At 40.4% G+C, this 20959-nt stretch overlaps 1 long non-coding RNA gene across 1 annotated transcript; it reads left to right on the top strand.

The window, feature by feature from the left end:
- Positions 1-9714: 9714 nt before the first annotated feature.
- LOC141923156 (uncharacterized) lies at positions 9715-15304 on the top strand. Its single transcript, XR_012623203.1, has 2 exons — positions 9715-9933; positions 14690-15304. It is a non-coding gene; the product is annotated as an uncharacterized LOC141923156 (long non-coding RNA).
- The last annotated feature ends 5655 nt before the right edge of the window (positions 15305-20959 follow it).

The raw sequence follows: 20959 nt of genomic DNA, 5'->3' as shown, positions 1-20959 counted from the left end.
TGACAGCACTGAGTTTGGCCCATTATACTTTCAAGGTCACTAAAGACAGCAAATAGAGAAAATGGAGACAAAATTATTCTAGAGCAGCTCAGTTGGAGCAAGTGGATAAGAAAGCAACTCTACCAACCATTTTGCATGTAATACACCCTTTCAAAGTTTAATTGGTCTAAAAGGTTTAACCTATTTAAGACAAGTTTAAGGTTGGAATTTTGTTTAGAAAAGTGGAAATTAATGTATCCTAAATTCCTGGAAAAATATTATGTTCGAATATATTATTTTAGCTCTTGTTATGAGCTGTTCCCAAACAAAATTGTAGAGGGACCAGGGCGGATGTGGAGTCTCCATCCCTGGAGATATCAAAACCCACAGGCATGGACCCAGGCAACCTGCTGTGGCTCACCCTGCTTTGAGCAGGGTATTGGAGAAGACCACCTCTAGAGGTGACTGCCAGCCTCAGCAGTTCTGTGATCCTGGGACTGTACCCTATCATGTTTTAAATGATATCTGGAGAACATTGCTTCCTGGGACTCGAGTGGTTTGGAATGACACCCAGCCAGGAGTTTAATTCTATTATCCTTTCGTTGTGGGTTAACACCAGTAGGCAGCTGAGCCCTAGCAGCCTCTCGTTCACCCCTCCCCAAGCAGGACAGGGGGAAGAATGGGAAGGGCAAAAGTGAGAAAACTCGTGTGTTGAGATAAACACAGTTTAATAGGTAAAGCAAAAGCTGCACGTGCAAGCGAATTCATTCACCACTTCCTGCCAGCAGGCAGGTGCTCAGCCATCTCCAGGAAAGCTGGGTGCCATCATACCTAACAGTTGCTTGGTAAGACAAACACCTTATCCGAAAAGCCCCCGCTTCCTTCTCCTTTCCCCCAGGTTTTATTGCTGAGCACAACATCATGTGTCCCAGCTGTGCCCCCCCAGCCTACTCACTGGTGGGACAGCATGAGAAACAGAAAGCCTCAACGCTGTGCAAGTACTGCTCATCAATAGCTAAAACATGGGTGTGTTATCAACACTGTTGTGGTCAAAAATCCAAAACATAGCACCACACAGGCTACCACAAAGAAAATTAACTCTATCCCAGCCAAAACCAGTATACCAGTTCTTTTTATTACCATAGTGCTTATTTTCCTCAACTGTCTCCTATGGTCGCTTTACATTCAGTCAGCAAAAACAGTGTTTTATAGTTATTGCAGCATTTTTACTTTGTTTAAACAGCAATTCCAACAAGTTACTTCTGTAATTATTTTTTTTTAAATATTTTCTTTCAGTGTATCGGATGTATTCAGCAACTCTGTACTTGTAAAGGTCTTCGCCAAAAGAAACCCCGTAGCCTTCTGGCGTCACACTTAACAGCTCCAGCAAGAGGAGCTCTTAGCTATTGGCTCATTTCCATTCTCCTTTGCATCCCTATAAATCAGGAGCCAGCTATTTCATATTCAAAGGGTGTTAAGCGGGAACTGAAACTGGGTTTAGGCTTCCCTACTTTGCACTGGTATTAGACTGTTGTGCTGCAGACAGCCATGAGCTACCAGATGTCCCAAAGCCACATCACCTGCAGCTTTCTAAAGCCGTTGTAGCTTACAAATTCACACCGGTCACCTGGAGGGGAGAGATCTGCATTGCACACAGTTTTGACTTGTTACGCCATCTAGAAGAAGTGTTGATTAAAAAAAGAAAATTAGAAGGCTCTCAGTGCAGAACAGAGAAAAAGCATTTGGGACACACTCAGCAGTGAACTGAAGGGAAAAACCAAACATTAACATGAGAGACTATTAGTTCTCGCATGTATCAGTGCAAGGCTGTTGGATGGCTGAAGGCAACTGGAACACCCTGAAGAGAGAAATTTAGTGATTACCAGCCTCCTCCTGTGGTTTATTGCCTGGTGTATAATGTCCTGAATACATTAGATATTACAGGCTCATTCATCACAAATGCGCTTTAATGGAACCAAAGGTCAGGGGCAAAATTAATGCTGGGGAGAAGGAAAGGCCTAAGTGTATGCGGAAGGGGGGAGATGGGTATTTCTATTTCAGCTTAAGTTAAAAGATTGCTTTGTATTTGTGTATGCAAAGCTTTTCACTAATAGCTACCAAAAGCCCACAAAAGCAAGCAAAGAGTACAGAACTGCTGAGCTTATGAGCATATAGATGACGGTTATTATAAAGCTCAATTATAAATCCTAGATATACTAGGTAAGCATTAAAAGATGGCTTTAAACTAAGAAAAACAAAAAATAAAGATGCTAAAAGGCACAATCCATCCCTGTTGTGAGAATGCTGTAATACTTGCCACAAAAAGGGGACTTAAGCATGCAATAGGAGCTTTATCACAAGCTATTTCATTTTGCTTTGCTGATTTAATTCAGATTTTTAATGTACCTTTCTGACAATCTTGAGAAAATTGTACATAGAAGCATTAGCAAGAGACTCTCTTGCAATTGGGACTTTATGAGATGTCAGAGAAATAAACGGCAAAGACTTCAGAGATCACTAGGGTCTCCAGCTGAGTCACTGAAGAAACTGTAAGCAAATACTATGGGAACCAATAAGTCCCATTAGAGGCTGCATACACATTTCTGACTTGCTCTGCACGCAAAAGCAGCTCAGAAAAAAAAAATCCATATTTATGAAATCTGAATTCACTTCAGAATATTTTAATAACAATAATAGCTTGATTAAGATCTAAGTGAAAATATGAAGCCCTAAAATGAATTATTTTAATAGTACATAATTTTCCCTTTTGAAGCTTTGCCTAGAAACGAGTTAATCCTCATGGACTAAAGAACACAATACACATAGGAAAGACCTTTTGAATGGTTATTCATTTCTGTAATGTTAATGACACACAAGCAATTGTGCAGGCTCCACCTACACAATTAAGATGGCAAAATCAAGCTCTCTTAAACCCAGGTATTGCCAAAACTTAGATTGCCTATACAATTGCTGTTCAGCCCGCTTCCACGTGAGCTTTGTGATAACATCATTAGTTTTATGGCTAAAAACTATTTTTTTACACCAGAGTCTGCCTTTAAGTATAGAATTGACTGTCCAAAGGGCTCGATAGCTGTAAGATATTTAGTCTTCACCATTCAGCTAGTGACCTACTTATTACCCACCATCCAAAGCCTACGCAGAATCTTTAATTTCTGCATGTGAAGGGAAGCTGCAGGAAAGATAATGATGAGATCATGCCACTGAAGAAGGTACCGTAATGCACACAAGAGGACTAAATTAGGGACGCTCACAACAATCTCAAGAGTTGCATTTTCAAGCATTTCAGCACTTCCTAAATATATTTCATCTAATGATTTTATTTCTGAATGTTATTTCCTGGGGTTTTTTATGTCTGAAGACCCAGTAACAAACCACCATCAGGAACAGGGCTGAATTCTGATATGCACTACTTCCATGTAATTGAACAAGAATAATTAATAACAGGAGAACATAGGGGTTACTCGTTCCCCAACATATATCCTGTGTCAAAGTGATGAAGTAGAAGAAATTGTCAAGGATATCCAGCCCAAATCTCTCTACCCAAGTTCCTTGAGAAGATGTGTTTTCCCACAGCTCTGAGCTAACTAAATGCAGTTGTTTAGGTCTAACCAGAGAGCACAACTTCCCAAAAGGCTAAGCTGATCAAAAGTTCACAGCCACTGAAAAGGAGAATTTGGTCTCCCCTTCATCCCCATCCCTTCTCCTCCACCCCCCTGCGTGCACAATGCTAAATCTTTCCTTGCACTGGTTGTCCCGCTTGCTGGATCTTCCCTTGAACTGAATCAGGTTGTTCACTGCTGGAGTTCTTGTTATAGCAGCAATTTTCTGCCAAATCAGTGAATTCAGGCACAGCATGAAGCTGCTGGAGTTGGCACAAACTGAACTGGTGGAGGAGTACAGCCAGGACGGGAAAGAAAGGGAGAGGAGCAGAAGACCTTTCTCTTTCTCAGCTGTGAGCTGTTTAGTCAGGTCATCCTCACTGGTTGACCTGAAGCCTCCAACTTTGCCATTTTACCAAGGGTGCAAGAGGCAGAGTTTTAAGTTGAGCTTAAACCAGTGTGTGCCTCAGCTGCACCTGCACAGAATGGTGTGAGGGGCAGAAGAGACACTCTTCTGGCTCCAAAGTGCTCTCTCTGCTTGAGTTTCAGTGGCTTCCCATATATAAAGGAAGAACTACAGTTTTCCCAGAGGAGCCAAAAGACATTTTTATGGTGGGAAGCATTTGGCAATCAAAATGCAGTGTTGCGCCCTGCTAGTCCGATAATGTCTTGCCCAGATGGCAGTGGTTTGTTTAGCTCCCTAGAGCACAACGTCGAGCTTTGCGAGGTCTGTGGCACCTAGCTAAACCGATGATACTGTATTGACATCACCAACTCAGTCAATGCTGCCTGTGACATCAATGTATGTCATCAATTCAGGAAGTACTGTCTTCTGAAATAACAAGTTGCAGCTCATAGTTTCTGGGAGATTTTGGTGTCCCCAACTCTAAGTGTGAAATTGATGAATAGATCTTTTGTTTCTACCAGGCACATGTCTAAACATCCAGTCTCTGATGAGGACCTCACAACTAGATCAGGGCCTGGTGCAGAGATGTGTTGGATTCTGTTTTGGCTGTCCCTCTGACAGGCACTGGGGAGCAAATTATTTCACCTTCCTTTGCCTCATGTGCCCTCCTGCCTCAGGAGGTTGTGTTGCAAAGCGCTTTCATTTATATCTGTGACAGGAATTTATATTTCTATACAGTTACATCTTTGGATTTCAGGCAATGACTTGTGCGAGACATATTATCTCATCATTGGTGTCACATAAGCTTGTATTTATAGGGATTTATTTCTTGGCCATCTCAGAAGGAAATGATCTAATTACAAACTAATATAGTAGGATCATTATTATGTTAGCTGCCCCAAGCCTTCTCATTATTGAAGACCCCTTTTTGCATTGTCTGTAATTTTGCAGTTTTAACTCTTCGACCTGATTTCCTTCATCCCATGAGGCTTCTTCAGTCTTTTTTTTTTTTTTAAATAAAATTTTCTGCCAAGAACCATACTAATTTCCAAGAATGCAGCTGAAAAGAGAGATGCTATTTTCCTGACGCTAAATCTTCCATATGAAAACTCTAGCCTACATGTAGCTTTCAGCAGGGACTAGAAATTCGGGGTGTGGGGGGAGTTAAGGGATTGTCCTTTGAAAGTCAAATGAAATTTAGTGATGTAGCAAATGTCTGGAAAAACTGCAGTTTGCACATGTTCAGCAGAGACTTGCCAGAACTTCATAACATAACTCTTCAGAGATGCTGTCTGCAATGAGCGCACTAGACTTCCCAGGGCTTTTCTGTGGCAGGAAGGTTTATAACCTATTACCACTAATAGTTGCTCCTCCAGATCAAGTTGCAGGTCTGTGCAGCAGATTTAGTTTCTAGCCTGCTGATAAATCGTGTTATTGTCAGTACAGTTACACAGCCGAATATTCCTTGTTTGCATCTTTCATAAGCTTGAGAAATTTGGCATAAAAACTCTTATTTAAAAAAAAAAAAACAACCATACAAAACCCATGCAAAGTAAGTATTATTATCCCCATTATACAGATTTGCATCTGAGATATGTGAAGTTTAAAGCCAAATGTATCCATTGTTTTTTGGGTATCCAGCCGAGAAGTAAAATCTGATTTTTTTTTTTTATTTTTCTGAGCACATGGCTTGACACAGCTGTAGTTGTGTGCTCTCAGACTTCTGAAAATCTATTTCAGGTCTCAGAGTCAGGCACTCAAAGAATAGGGAATGTACATGATAAAGACTACCTGCAAAAAACATGGGGAAAAAAGTGATCTCACACAGCCCCTGTCTGAACTCACATTGTTCATGGGGGAGTACAGCTAAGATGGGAAAGGGACTTCCTGACAAAGGACTGACTTACAGTAATGTCCTTTAAACACAGTATTTCTATAAAGTTACCCACCAAGATTATATGATGTAAATAGGCATATTCATTTCCCAAAAATTATTTGGTCAGACCTATGTCAATATCAGCTCAGTCCTTCTGCGGGTTTATATGAACAAAAATACTATGAAATTATTAGTATATTTTATCTTGAAAAAGTATAACCACTGTTTGCACAATAATTATGGCAAATATTTGAATGGCAAAGATGTTACATAGATACGAAGATAATAATGATTTGATTATAAGATTAAACCTTTCATTGTGATTTATTATACAACAATTAATACCTTTTATTTAGGAAAACTGAAGTCTAGCTATAGTAATCGCCATTACACTGTGAACCTGGGCACTGAAAAAAAGGTAATGACAACTAGATGTAATGTTAGTCACACAGTATTAAAAAATAAGTGGAGAAAATAAAATGCATAATATTTTCTTTAAAACTGTTGAGCCGTTCTAACAAACAGACAGAACCACTTGTAATTAAGATAAACACAACATCCTCTTAGCACTGCTGTGCTTGCAGCTCTTTCAAATAGCACATATGTTTTGTACTTTTATCAAGTGTGCATAGACCTTTTTTTCCTAATGAGTTGTAGTTGGGAAGCAAAACAAGACTAAGTTAAATACACTCTGGCTGCCTTAACTCAGAATTTCCTTGTATTTATGGATTTATATTAAATCCCTAAGGTTATTTTAAAATTGTTTTCAGTGTTATTTTATCATTAATCTTATTATCATCCAAAAAAACTGGCTGCAAATGATTGCTTTGAGGATTGGCAAACACATTTGTACAGCTTGAAACAATTTATTGAAAACATGTTGCTTACATAAGAGAACATGCTGTCTTTAAATGCTGTTGGTAAGAATTGTTCATTTCTTGAATTTCCATTCTATTTATGGACTTTGAAGACAGGGGAAATAATTTAAAGTGCATTTACAGGTTGCGTACCTTTTTACAATCGCCTTATTTTAACCTCAGGAGAAAGGGTCTTCACTGTCTATCTGTGACTTTGCAACAGGCTCCTCAGTGGTGGCATACAGCAGCACAGAAGCCAAGGTAACATGCCTTTGCAAAATATTTAATCTTTTCTCCAAAGGATAAACCTGTAACCAGTCATGTTGTAAAGCAGTAAACATTGGCTTAATAACAAGAAGGATTTTAGCTTCAGTTCAACAGAACAATCATTTTTAGCCAAACGTACTTCTATGGGCATAGTAGGTACAATAAATAAAGATTTACGGTAATGCAGTTCCTTACTTTTTTCCCCAATATATTTGCCATCTCTATAATACTTCAGTCATTTATACATTTACATAACTCCCTAAGATGAAATATAATTGCTATTTTGTAGCTGGTAAAAATGAGGTACAACCAGAGTTCCACAGAGCATACCTAGAAGAGCAAAAGTATGAACCCTCCTGAACGGTGAGTCCCAGCTCAAACAAGACAAAATGTCCTTTTTCACGTGTGCAGTGTAAGCTCCAGAGGTCAGATCTAGTCACTGACAATTATTAGCATGCGAGCTCCACACTTCACCTCCCAAGCACACTGGATGCCCATCTCCCCTCTCTGGGGCACACAGTGGTGTCCTGCCGGGTGGACCCTGGGGAAGAGTCTTGGACTTTCCTTAATCACCAGCTAAGGCAGCAAACCAAACCACTCTGTCCGTCCTAGGTTTTTTAAAAATAAATCTTTGTTTTCCAGAAAACAGCTTATTTCAGATGTATTTTTAACCGTTACCTGATTCTTAAGAATTTATATTGCCCTTTATGAAGATTTTGAGACAGTTATGTGATTTTCTTCTGCAGTTGTAAATCCTGTTACATCTGCTGTCTATGCAAGCAGCAAATACAGAGGTTTTTTCCCCTCTTTCTGCTTTCCTGGTCTTCCGCTGATCAAGTACCTTGTAATCTGCTCTTCCTAAGAACACAGAAGTCCAGAGCTTTTAATCCCAAATAGTTCCTTATGATTTCATTAACTTAGGAAGGCGAAGAAAGGAATAAAAGGAAACTCTGGAGTTTGCAATGTGTGCAAGTACCGTAAAATCCCAAAGCTTTTAAAATAAGTTCAGCCCTTAGAGCATCTTCCAGAGGGACAAAAGAAAGCTATTGACTTTCAGTGGCAAAATTTTGCTACAACACTTCTAGATCAAGACTTTAAAAAATGTGATCTCAATTTCTGTAAATCCATCTATCTGGTTAGATACGAAGTTCTGTCTGCAAATCTGTCTGCACTTAAATTTCATAGAGGAACAAATGTAAATCCTTTCTCTAGACTGAAGAGAAAGAAAAGGAGCTGGCTCGCTCAGAAACTCAGCTAGAATCCCACATTTCTAGCTTGCTTCTCCATGCAGTTACTTGTTCCAAGTTCACAAAGGGTGGACCCAAAAACCCAGCAGTCCAACTTGACTCTCCTATATTAATTTTTTTTTTCCATATCCAGTTTTGAATGAGGAGAGTGACATATATGCTTAGGCATTCAGAATAGCTTCCTTTTAAAATTAAATATAGCTGTCTTTTAAAAAAATTGAACTTTGGAAACATGCTAGATAGAAAGATTCCCCCGACCACAAGTATGCATAACTTATAATCACAGCCAGACTTCAAAGATCCTGCCTTTACACCCACACCAGAGTCTTTTTTATTGCAATTCTTTTCTAAATAACTAATTACCTGCTAAGCGTTAAATAAGCAATTTACATTTTCCCCTTTATTCTTCATGGGTCAGTTGATGCAATGCTGAGAGCACAGCTACCAGCTTAACCGAGAGCAACACGGTTTTGGTCAGGTCACTCCATCCCAGTTTCCCAGGGATATGAGGTGTGTATAATGACTTCTCTCCTGTTTCATCGTGCTGTGAAGGTTAGTTGAGTAACTTTTACCATGTTCTACTTAAGGTCTAATTCAGCATCTCCTGCCAAGTAACTATTCCTTGCTTGGATTGATCACAGATAGTTTAGCAATGGTTTTGTCAGTGCTTTGACTCCAGAAAGCTGAGATTTTATACAGAAACCGCACAATCACTGGCAAAAATTCTGCAGCTTGATTTGCACGTTGGCTTCTGTGTCACTTCTGGTTCCCTGGTAAGACACCAGCACCTGTACAGTTCTTTGCCAGAGAGCCTTAAAACAAACGTCAGCTTCTTGGAGTTGTATTTGTACTCTGCGGGAGTCTCCTTCCCTCCCGTCCTGAGCAGCACGTCTCTTTCCAGAGCTGCTGCCAAAGGAGGGGGCCACGCACTCCCAGCCCCCTCCTGTCACCGTGCTCCAAAATGATGCTGAGTTAAATGCCATGGGTGCCACGGCTTAGCATACAGACTGATCCAGGCAGGTAAGAGATTTCTGAAAGACAGCACAGGGTTTGTATTTCTAACACTCCCCCCTAAAAAAGAATCCAAAAAACTATTATGGAAACCTAAGAAAACCTTCAGCCATTTGTTATTAAGTTACTCATCTAAAGACAGTAAGAGACAGATTACCGTAACAAGATTATAAAAAAGTGAATGTTTACTGGTGCTCACAGTGGATCATGCTTATCTCGAGATAACCCAAGAGCATTTTCTTATATACCGAGTACCTTTTAAAGATCCATGGTCAGGTTTTCACAAACGATAAGATGTTCCACCTGGATCAATGGCCTGCTTTTTATTTAGACACGATTTACCTTGCTGCATATTTTTGTTTGGCAATATATGAACTAGTCACAGGAAACCAACCGACCCTGATTACTACCAGGTAAGTGGAGAGTTTACTTTCTAATCACCTCGTTAGGTCAGCACTATTCACTGGCATACAATTACATTGATATGGGCACTAAAAATAGTTCACCTAGATTCTTCTTTAAGGTCAGACCTGGAAACTTAGGGTAGCTGTTTCAGTTTCTATGAGCTTTAGATCTTCGTGGAAAGCCACCAGCCTGTCCCTCCTTCCACCAGCTGTGGAGGATGCCTAGGGAACCTGACCTCCCCTGTCAGCAATCTAAATTAGGCAAAGTGAGTACTTTTATTCCTCACATTCCCAGTTTCTGTTTTATGGTTACAGTAACTTAAAAGTCCTGTACAAAGCCCAAAGCCTATCTGTTGGTATAAATGCTCAAAATAAAAAGAAACTGAGTCAATTATGTTCTGTTGACTCAAGGTTATTTTAATCTGCATTAAGCACTCCCCCAAGTTATTTTATAAAGTGTTTTAAAATAGGCATATTTTGTAAGTTTTATAAATTTACCTTATTTTTTTAAAGACATTATGGTTTTGTTGTTTATTTTTAATTCTTCCTGACTTCCGTATTTATATCCAGGGGTGTACAATTATCATGGGCAACTTTCCCAAAGTGTTATGCAAGGTGATTTGGGATTCTGCTCCAGGAGCTCCATCCATGTATTTAACTATCTTCCTTCCCCTAACTGATCCATGCCAAGTCCTCTTTCTCCTTTCCCCAGGAGCCTGTGTTAACTCGATCCCCACACTGAGTTTGCAATATAAGGATCCATCGCTGCTGGCTTTATGCCTCTCATGGTTACAGTTGTCTTGCTTAGATTTTATACTTTGTATGAATTTTATGCACATAAATTTTATGCATCGTACTGAGATGTTTATTCTCACATTCTCCCACAATAGTCCCAATGAAAGGAAATGACAAGTCCAGAAAGATATCATACTCAGCACATGGTTTCTAAAAATGCTGTCAGAAGCTGGGATGGGGGCAAGGGTGCACATGTCGAATAGAAGCCTTCTATGCTGAAGGGCACACCAGTCCTCCCAGCAGATCCTAGGAAGGGACTGAGCACCAAACCAAAATGGCTAAGCTTTCCTGGGCTGAACGTAGTAAAGCATTTCAATCCAACCACAAGCAAGCAACCCACCCAAGTATTTCTACTACCTAGACAGCTAACAGGCAGGCAGACTGAAGTGTCCAAGGAAAGGAAACACCTTAAATAGACTGAAACGCTCAAGTATTTTTGCTGAATAACAAGTACTGCCTGGAGGATACTGTCCTTACTAGCAGCTCTGGCTTGTGTTTGGTTACCGTATAAAGAATCCCCCAGGGCTCGGTATGGTTTCAGGAACTTGCATGCTATACAAATGTGCAGTCTCCTTCCCTGAAGCCACGTCACCAGGCACTAGAGATGAGCAGCCCAAAAATAATATTTTGGAAAGAGCACTGCCAATCCACCCTTCATGTGAACGGTTTCCTCACTGGCTTGCCTTGAGGTATTAAAAGTTATGATATGAAAGCCCTACAAGCAATCTTTCCTGCCTGGTATTGTTAGCTTGTATTTTTACTAATTTTAGTCTGCTCTAACAACCTCTGTAACTTACCAGGCCGAGTTTTGGTTTTGATTAGTGTATTTAGCCACTTATTCCTGGGCTATAGCTTTTTCTAAATCTGCAGTTTTCTTCTTACACCCCTTCAGAACACGCTGTTCTATTCATTCTACTCACTTTTCTCCCTCCAAGATGTATCTGGCAAAAAATATTTCCCTTCCCAGTGTCAATTGTTTCTAACTGGGTGCTTCCTCTTTTGTTTGTTGTTTCCATAAGCCATAGTCCAGAGAAGAACCGCTGCTTCCTGTTCAGATTTTAAAAAAAACAACAAAACAAATCCCAAAGCCACTGCTTGTCCTCCCTCTCCTCAGGCCCTGCTAGCCACCAGACCATGAGGCCATTTTCCATTCGTCTGCTGACAACCATGAAAAATGCCTTCTTGTGCATTTGGTAGCAGGCAGCACTCATGCTCCTACTCCAGAAGCAAACCCTGCACTAGGTGTGGGGACCCCCCTAGAAGCTACTACACACTTACAGAGGAAAGCTGGAATGCTGAGGCCACTAGTTGGGGCCATATAGTACTTTCTGCAAAGGAGGAGTAAAATCATCATCATCTCTACACTTGTAACAGAGCATGAGCTGAGAAACATACTACATGTGAGACCTGGTCGGGTAGGTGAGAGTACCTCAGATCAGACTAAAAGATCAAGGCTGCAGCTTCAGGCAGACATACTGGAACAGGTACATGGAGGAAAGTCTGTGTTACCCGGGAGTAGGTGAGCTAAAACAACCCTCAGCCCTAGTGGTGGTGAGTGGGAAGAGAACTGCTGAACTCACAGCACCAGGAAAAATCTAACTGCTGGGACACCAAGTGCAAAGCAAGACAATGGAGTAATGTTAGAGAGACAAGTTTTCATCTTTAAGCTGCAGAATTCCCTTACTCTGAAGACATCCAGAAAAACCTTAATCCACCACCATTTGGAGCAGTAAGACCCAAGTGACCCAGGATGCCAAGCTTTCCCAGAGCACCTCAAACTGCCCGCATGCAGTCTTTTAATACTGTATGAGCATCACAGACTCATGTCCTTTCAAACTAATACTACTGGCAGTACAAGTCTGGTATATCCTTTGGTATATCCTTAATCTCAACACCACCACCACCACCCCTCCCCCCAAAATACAGTAAGAGGAGGAGAGAGGAAGATCTTTATTACATGTGAACACAGATCAAAACAATTTTCTATGCCTATAGGGGTTTGAGAAAAAATACAAAACATAACTTTCAATGAGATGTAATTTATGAATGATTTATGGGCTATTTGTGTAGAAGTACTAAGTATGACAAAGTCTCATCTTGATAAATCAGCTCAAATTCCACTAGTGCCATTAATAAACCAAGAGCAGGTCAGCTCCATTCTTAATGTTATTATGGTGCCTTCTGTCTGCTAATGCAAGTTTTAACATCTTCACACATTAGTATGAGACAAAGATACATGTACCTCCTTAGTGAATTAATTAGATAGCAGGATTTTGCACCATCATTTAGCAGGCAGGACATCTCCCCACTCTCTTCCTCGAACTTCTTTAGCTTTCTGAAGGGCATATCTATAATACATGGAAGGACAAGTATATAACGCTGTGATAAAACTGAGCTAAATTAACATGCCAGCCCTTCTAGAAAGGGAAGGCTTCCCTCTCCCCTTCTGCAATACGCTTTTCTCAACCCGTCCCCCTCATTCCCCAGCTGTGCAGGTCACCCCCTCCCTTGTGCTGACACCAGCACTTGTCCAATTGCAAAGAAGGTTGATGCAAGCAGAACTTAAAAAAACCCCAACAAAAAAACAACCAAAAAAACCCCAACACCCCACCCCACACTGCCTTGAAAGCAAGCCAGAATATCTGTGGGAACATTCAGCAGAATAGAAAAACATTTAAGTGCTTTAAATTGATTTAAATGCAGTCACGAACACCAAAGCCAGCTCAAGGTAAGAGGAGAGGATAGGATATCTTTCCCTTCTGATAGCTGCCAGTTGCTTACTTGGCTCATCCACCTATGAAACTTTATCTTAAGACTCTAGGACACATTTGTGGGCTTAAGAATCATTAAAACTATCAATTAGTCTGATTTCTAATTTGAGTTAGTCTAATTAGTTCCTACACACAAGTGATTGTCTACATGTCTTGGTGCTGTGCTGGTCAATGCTCATCTGCAGAAAGGGTTGGACATTGTATTACATTTAATATCTGTAACACATCTTAAAAACATTAAATTTTTAAGTGTAATATGAAGCATCTTTAAGATAACAAAAGAATTAAATTGTTTTCATAATGTGTTGATGAGCTTGTGTCTTCTGAAACAGAAGCAGGTTCTGGGCAGCGTGCAAACCCCACTTCTTGCAGCTTATTTCTAAGGGTATGTGACAGAGGGACAGATAAAGACTGCGGAGAGTACAGATCAAGACTGAGGAGAAATAGCTTCTACAGACTCTTAGAGATCATTTGGAAGAAAAGGGGGACTGAGGAACATACTGAGACATACACTGTGGAATTTAGAAATCTTAATACAAGTACTAGCATGCTAGTCTGAGTGGCTTTTTCTGTTTAAAAAAACCCGACACAGTAGTTTCAACAAAAAAACCCCCCACGATTTGTACAAGGCTATGAACTACTATTTAGTACTAATTTGGCCAACAACATGATTTTATGCACAGAAAATTAAGATCTTTTCCATCTTACTTTCTCCTCCTGTCCTGTTGAGGAGAGGGAGTGAGAGAGCAGCTGGGTGGGTGTCTGGCAGCCAGCCAACATCAACCCACCACAAACATAAAAATAAAATTTCTAGATGGATTAACAACTGCATTTTGGGGTACCTTACTTGCATAAAACTGTACACATGTTCCCTGCTCTGCAGAGTTTACAAAGAGCTCATGAGGCACTCCCCCAAAAATCAAACAACTTGCTATGTAAACTGTGTATTTCAGCCCCAAATTTAAACATGCTTATTAAACTGAACATTCACCAACTTCCTATCTCTGCATTAATCAAATATTAAGTAGACTCAGGAATGAGATGATGTAGTATGAAGCTCTATTCCCACGTGCTTAATCTTCCCAGAGAATTCACAAATGGTTGAGGCATGACCAAGATTTGCAGGTGTTTATAGGCTTCGGTTCTCACTTGGCAGTCACTGCCACAGCCTCCAAGCACCTTGCAAAAGCTAAACACAACACCATCAGTCACCTCTCCTTCCTTCCTTCCAGTAGGTAGGCGTAAATTACCTGACTTGGACAACTGGGCTGGAAGGGAGGGAGACAGAAGCAGGGCAACTGAGGAAAGCTCACTGGAGGAGTTGAACACTTCACGCCAAACTTCAAGAGCCTGTGGTCATTCTTGTACCTCTTTTGACACACAGCTCCAAAGCCAAGGTCCAACTCATACATAAATTCTGGCTCCTGCATGCAAATCTTCTACATTTACCACACAGGTCTGTGGCCACAGTGAAATACAGAAAGCTGCAGAAAGCCATACACGCAAAAGGACAACTGCCTCAGACTGCCAGGGTGAATCCTGCAGAGGGCTCGGAGCAGCAACACAGCCAACGTATGGGAAGGGGACCTCGTCAGCATACGAGACATCAGTGTGATGATCTTAGAGTGACCTGCCTTGCTCAGCAGGCAATCTACAGCAGGTTTGGACCAGATGGGGCTTTTCAGGGTGTGATCTTAGGTCTTGCTAATGGAAATAATCATGCCTGGCTGTCTCGAGCGCATGGATCACTGTGGAGGATAGGATGAGACGCAAACTCCTAACCAGAAGCAGATGGAAACATTTATTATTGTGGCTCTTCTGCACTCAAGAGCGGTGGGGGTCTAAAGGGTCTGAATGCCGGCGGCTGACAACATCCCTCTGCAGTGGGGGATGTTACAGAGCGAGCAAGTTATCTCAAGCACGCTCTTTTCTGGCAAGAAATTGAGCCCAGCTTTTGTCCACTGCTGTTGTATCAGGAGTTCCCAGTTAAACAGCAATATTTAAACAGTTTTTGTCACACATTAATCTTCCTTGGGAAGACATAAGCTAAAAAGGATATTATCTTATTCTATTCTAACTGCTTTATTTCCTTACTATTATTGCTCATAAAAATTTACTCCCTGTTTTGCGACACAGAACCCCGTACAACTTCATCTTGTGACTATATATATGAACTGGGCAGTTTAGTAATTATCTCTGGCAGCCTTCCTCCCTCTTTTACTGCTCCTCCCCTAAAGAGATTCAGAACAGGAAAGATCTTATTTTACATCTGAACACGGGATAAAATGCTCACCAACTGTTTTTAGTAAAGAACAAAGATAAAATCATGAGATTACTGGATCATATAGGCTACACATTATTCAGTGGCTGTGGAAATTACTTAACACTTCTTTACTCAATTATAAAGAGTGTTAATCTCTTTCACCATTGCAAAGATTTGTTATTATTGAATGGAAGCTATCAGTAAAAACAATGCAATGGGAAAATACCAGGCTCAGTAGGAGTTGGCGAGCACCAGACATAACTGTGGGAGTGACTCCCACAGTGGGTTCTGGCTAAGATATGCCAGTTATGTGTTCTTATTTTATCTGCATTGTAATCTGGGTTTTTGACAAACACCCTCCCCCCCTAGACAAGGATGTTGAACTAATGAAGTGCACAAGGTATTTTGCAACTGAAAAGAGAAAAAAAGATTGGCAAGGGAGGTTTTTCTTACTGTTCTTTTAAGGTAATCAGTAAGGGCTAATCTTGTTTTGTATCTTTAGACCAATGCTTATCCTGGGAAATGGGAACTCAAGGGCTTTATACAAACAAAGGTGCTCTCCCCATGTCACAGGTGCCCAGGCAGTGACCCCACTTCAGGGAGAGGCGATGATCTGGAGGAAGAGCACCACATCAGCAGCTGAACTGGAAGCCCAGCACCCCCCCCAGTCTTTTAGCTGTGCCTCCACTCACCCCACTCGGGTAGCAGCAGTGTTGGCCAGGTCATCTCACTCAGAAGTAATAAATCCTTGTTTAGTTTATAGCTGCATTTTTAAAATCCAGCACATTGTTTCTGACTCATCAGAAACTGTAATTGCTATAAGCATCCCAAGTGAATAGATTCACACCTGAGACCGATCTGGCCTCACTTTTTCACTTACTATAGGAGAGATGGATTGAAATGAACAAGTTTAGCTCCCTAACATCTGCTCAGCAAATGCTCACATAAATCAGGATGCAGAATATAGTATATTTGCCACACCCTGAATAGCAATAGTCATGCAAGATGAAGAGCCGAGTGAAATCCTGGACTTGCTGAAGTCCATGGCAAGTCTCCCATCAATTTCAGGCAGGCCAGTATTTTAATGCAGATTGTTACCAGATGGTAGATTTTAGGACCAACTGACAAATGCTTTTAAAAGCAAAAAAGAATTAACTTATATGATAGGTGAATTAACTGCATTCATATTATCAAAAACCAATACACAAAATTCATGTATCTCCCAGCAACAGCTACAACCGCTCTCTTAAAAGTACCCATTTTCACTTAGAAAAAAACTGAAATTCTTCTAACCAATAAACATTCTCCCCCAAGCAAGCAGATTTTCCATACCAGTCTAACTTTTAAACATAGAAAGATGCTATTTTTGTATGGTGTAAGTCTCATAGTTTATTTAGATAAATACACTGACTCATGCTTAGATCTTTTTCCCCATGTATTGAGTGGAATCTTTTCTACTAGAAGTAAAGTAACAAGGATAAAAATTGGGAGTTGTTTCTGAGAGAATACTGCATCAGCTAATACAATAAGCCTAGAGGTAATACTACAAGTTCATGCTCAGCTTCATAGTATGTCTGATGCTTTTTTTCCTTAAGTCCTTACAAATAATGTAATAGAGACATTGCCTCCAGACAGCTATTCTTAAATTCATCCAAGACTGAGATGAATTACTATAACTCACGCTTCTCTCAGTGTGATTGTTTCAGATTGCCTGTATATTTAGGAAGATTAATTTACACTGGTCACATTATTAAAATTCTTCTATAACCCTAAGGGAGAATTAAAACACCTCTTTCTCCTACAGGCAGCATCTTCATGCTCCAGAAGTAAGGTTAACAGTTCACTGAGCTATTATGAGCAAATGCAGTTGGACTCCTGGGCAGCATGGTGAGAGACTTTTACCCAGGACACAAATTTGAGATACTCTCCCAAAGTTATTCTGAAATGTCTTTTTTATGGGTCTGTTTATATTTTCTCATTGGCTCCATCTAATTTTCTCACAAAGTGGGTAAAGGGATTGTTATTTTTAAACTGCTGGCCACAAACTCCATTTGACGTCTCAAAGACAAGTTAGTCTTTCTCACTCATGCTACATCATCCATGAGGACTCCAGAATTTCAGCTTCAGTAAAGCATCTCACATCCAGCTTCGCAAAGGCAGACACTAAAAAATTAATAAAAATACTGCTGACTTCCCTTGAAGATACTTGTAGCACCAGCAGTCAGCCACTTATCCTGACAGCCCTGACACCAGCCGCTCAAAGAGGAATGCTGATCAACTTCTACACTAAAGGCCTTCACTTAGCTATTCAATGCAAAAGAGACTGAAGCACTGCTGAGACTCCAAACTGTGGGTAAACGTTAGTTTAGCATTTCCTGCAGGCTCCTCCTTTATATTCTCCCCCCCATCAAACTATTTATAGAAGAGTTTCAGCCATGTACTGATTTAAAGAAAAACCTACAGGCCAACACCAGTCCAGTGCTTCACAGTACAAAATTATAAGCCAACACTGAATAATTTGATGGAAATGGCAACTAAAAGATAGCAGTGTCATTAGTGCTCTCTACTGGATAAACACATAATTACTCCAGAAGTAATACAGGACATCAGGGACCTGAGTAACAAAGTGGTGTAAAACCACTTGTATTTAAATATAATACTTGGACTACATTTATAAAAGCTTATGCTACTCAAAGCAAGTTAAAGCCTTACATCGAGATGCAACAAAGGATTTAAAGAAGTGCTTGAAAACAAAACACAGCTGAAGTTGCAACTCTGATGTCTGAAGTAGGCCAATTAGCACAGGCAAGACTGTACAATACAGCAATATTTGAGTCAGGGTATTTTTAATCAGAAATATTCCTTCCCATTCTTCACATACTATAACCATATGCACAGATTAATTTACAGCTAACAACTGTGAAATTCAACTTCAGAAATTCCTCTGCCCTCAGTGCTAGTAATGCCTTTGGAAGTCACAACTTTCTTCATCACTTTTCATACCCTGCAAACACAGGGCAAGCTTCTACCTGGCAGTCAGACTAAGCGGTGTCACTTCGTTCACTGTGACTTAAGGTGAAGAAAACTAAGACAACATCTCTGTTACCCCCCACCACGACCAGCAGTGCCTATGGCTCCATCTGAATGGAGAGTACCCTAATTTGCCATTCCCTCCAACCAACACCGAATCACCGAGCCCCACCACCAGCAGAATGGTTGTGCTGCCCTGTAGTTCAGCATTCTTCAGAGCCAAACACAAAATACTTAATTTGGCATCCAAGTGTTGATGGTTCAAGCACCTGCAACCACAAGCTTTTGCATAAAAATGAGTAGCAACCAGCCTTTATGAGAACCTCTTAATAATGCAATTCCCTACAAATACCTGAAGCACATGTACCACTACGCTACTTCTTTCTACCAGTGGGCATACAGATTTCTTAGCAGGAGTTCTTAAAGGGTTGAAGAAACACTAAACTGTTTTTACTGTCACTGCTACTTGCCTGAATTTTTACATGCAAAACAGAGGCTTTACAGAAAGTCCTGTCAGGTTATGTAGATGCAATAGTTAATTTTAAGTTTTTCAATTGCATTTTTATTATCCCATGTTCGATACATTTTGGAATTAATTTCATCACAGTAGCGTTTAAAAGCTAACCAAGAAAGAACCACTATTACGTACAGCCCTGTACCAACATGCACGGAGATACCATCTGTGTCCTGGAGAGGGTAGCATCAGAATCAACAAGTCAGCTGCAAGGGACACAAGGAGAGGGAGCGGATGTCAAGATGGAAAACACCACAACACTGATGAAGCCATAGCAGGAAACACTACGTAAGTATCATGATAATTTACTCCACTGAATTTGTTTAGGGGAGAGTGAAATAAAAGTTACCGGATGGACAGAGCAGAATTGGTAAAAACCACTGCTAAACACCGAGCTGCTGAGAAAGTTGTCCAAATTACAATTTTCCCTGCTTAGTGATACTGCATTTTCTCTTACCCAGTGAGTCTCTGGCTGCATCCCCTCAGTTTTTCATGAGGCACTTCAAGTAGGAGGGGAGTAAAGAGAATAATCTTGCCCGGTCCCAGTGATCTGAAGGAGAACATCTATCCTAAAAAAATTCTGGGTTTAAGAAGGATTCAGGGATGACACTATCTACAACCTAAAATAAGATACCTATCATATCAGATTGCACTAATTCTTGTACACACACTCTCACACCTTTTTGTGTAAGAGAATGTGCATCATCCTTTAAAAAAGTGGGGAGAAAATTCAGGCAAAAGAGTTATTTGGAAGAAATTAAATAGCTATTTCCAAAGGAGATTAAGTTAAAAAGACAAAACTCAAAATATTTACTTTTGTCCAAAAATATTTGCTTGAATACAACACAGACAGATAGGAGGCTGGGCGTTAGTTTAGCTCAAATAATAATGAAAACACAAGTAATTCACAATTACCTTGACCAAATGATTGCTATACTTTTTCCCACATGGTTTTTCTTCATGTATGCATGACATGTGAAGTTGGTAAGGTTTTGCTTAAACATCTCTTTGGTCTCAAAAAGAGTAGGAAATCCACAGCTTTGCATACCCACACACTCTGAAGCTCTTGCTCACATTTCTTTCCAGCTTCTCCCTCCCCTTCTTTAAAATCCTCTGGCTGCTTTCATCAAACCCTCTCCAAAGCTGAGCATTCATGCCCATTCCCAGAACGTGAGCTGGGGAATGTGAAACTCTTTATCCTGGTCTCTCCTGCTCAGCATGTCCTTAGCACCAAAGGGGACCACGTAAGATGGAGGTGAGCTGACTTTGAGTTTAAAAGCAGCTTTGTCAAATAAGCAGTTACAAACTTAACTCACTTGAAGTTTCTCCTAACTTGTGGCTTACACTATGGATTCACAAATGGAGAAGAAATATTGACTACAGTGTACAGACTCCACATTAGATTTTCTCTCAGGAAAATGAGAAGTTTCAGAAACAACTACTCTGCTCCTCCATACCTGCAATGAAAGCAAACATTCTTCATCTACAACTACGCTTAACTCTGTTGTCTATGAAGAGAGGGTGCATTTCAGGCCTAGTGTACTAATAATGTTTTAGTTTTTCCATAGATACCTTCCACCTTAACACACCCTGTGAAAGCATGGGAGCAGCAGTACTCTTGTTGGCTGCCATGAAAGATCACACTAACACTACCTAGGATCCCATTCCAGGAACCAGTCCTTCTGCAGAAGTGTTAGTAACTGCTTTCAAGAAATTAACTACTTGAGACCTGTTTGCTTTCTATTCCATGTCCTCAAATTCATATGGCTTATTATCCTCACACATGTCTTCATTCACACCATTCCCCAAACACAAAATACAGCAGACAAACCCAAATGATGAAATCATTCGCCTAGTTGCTTGTTTATACTGCAGCCAATTCTCTTCCCCAATGAATTCTGTGTAGCTGCTGTTTTCAT

Source organism: Strix aluco, chromosome 4 (assembly GCF_031877795.1).
Source record: "Strix aluco isolate bStrAlu1 chromosome 4, bStrAlu1.hap1, whole genome shotgun sequence".
Taxonomy (NCBI): Eukaryota; Metazoa; Chordata; class Aves; order Strigiformes; family Strigidae; genus Strix; species Strix aluco.
Note: the sequence above shows the minus strand (reverse complement) of the source record. Positions and strands in the feature narration are given on the sequence as shown.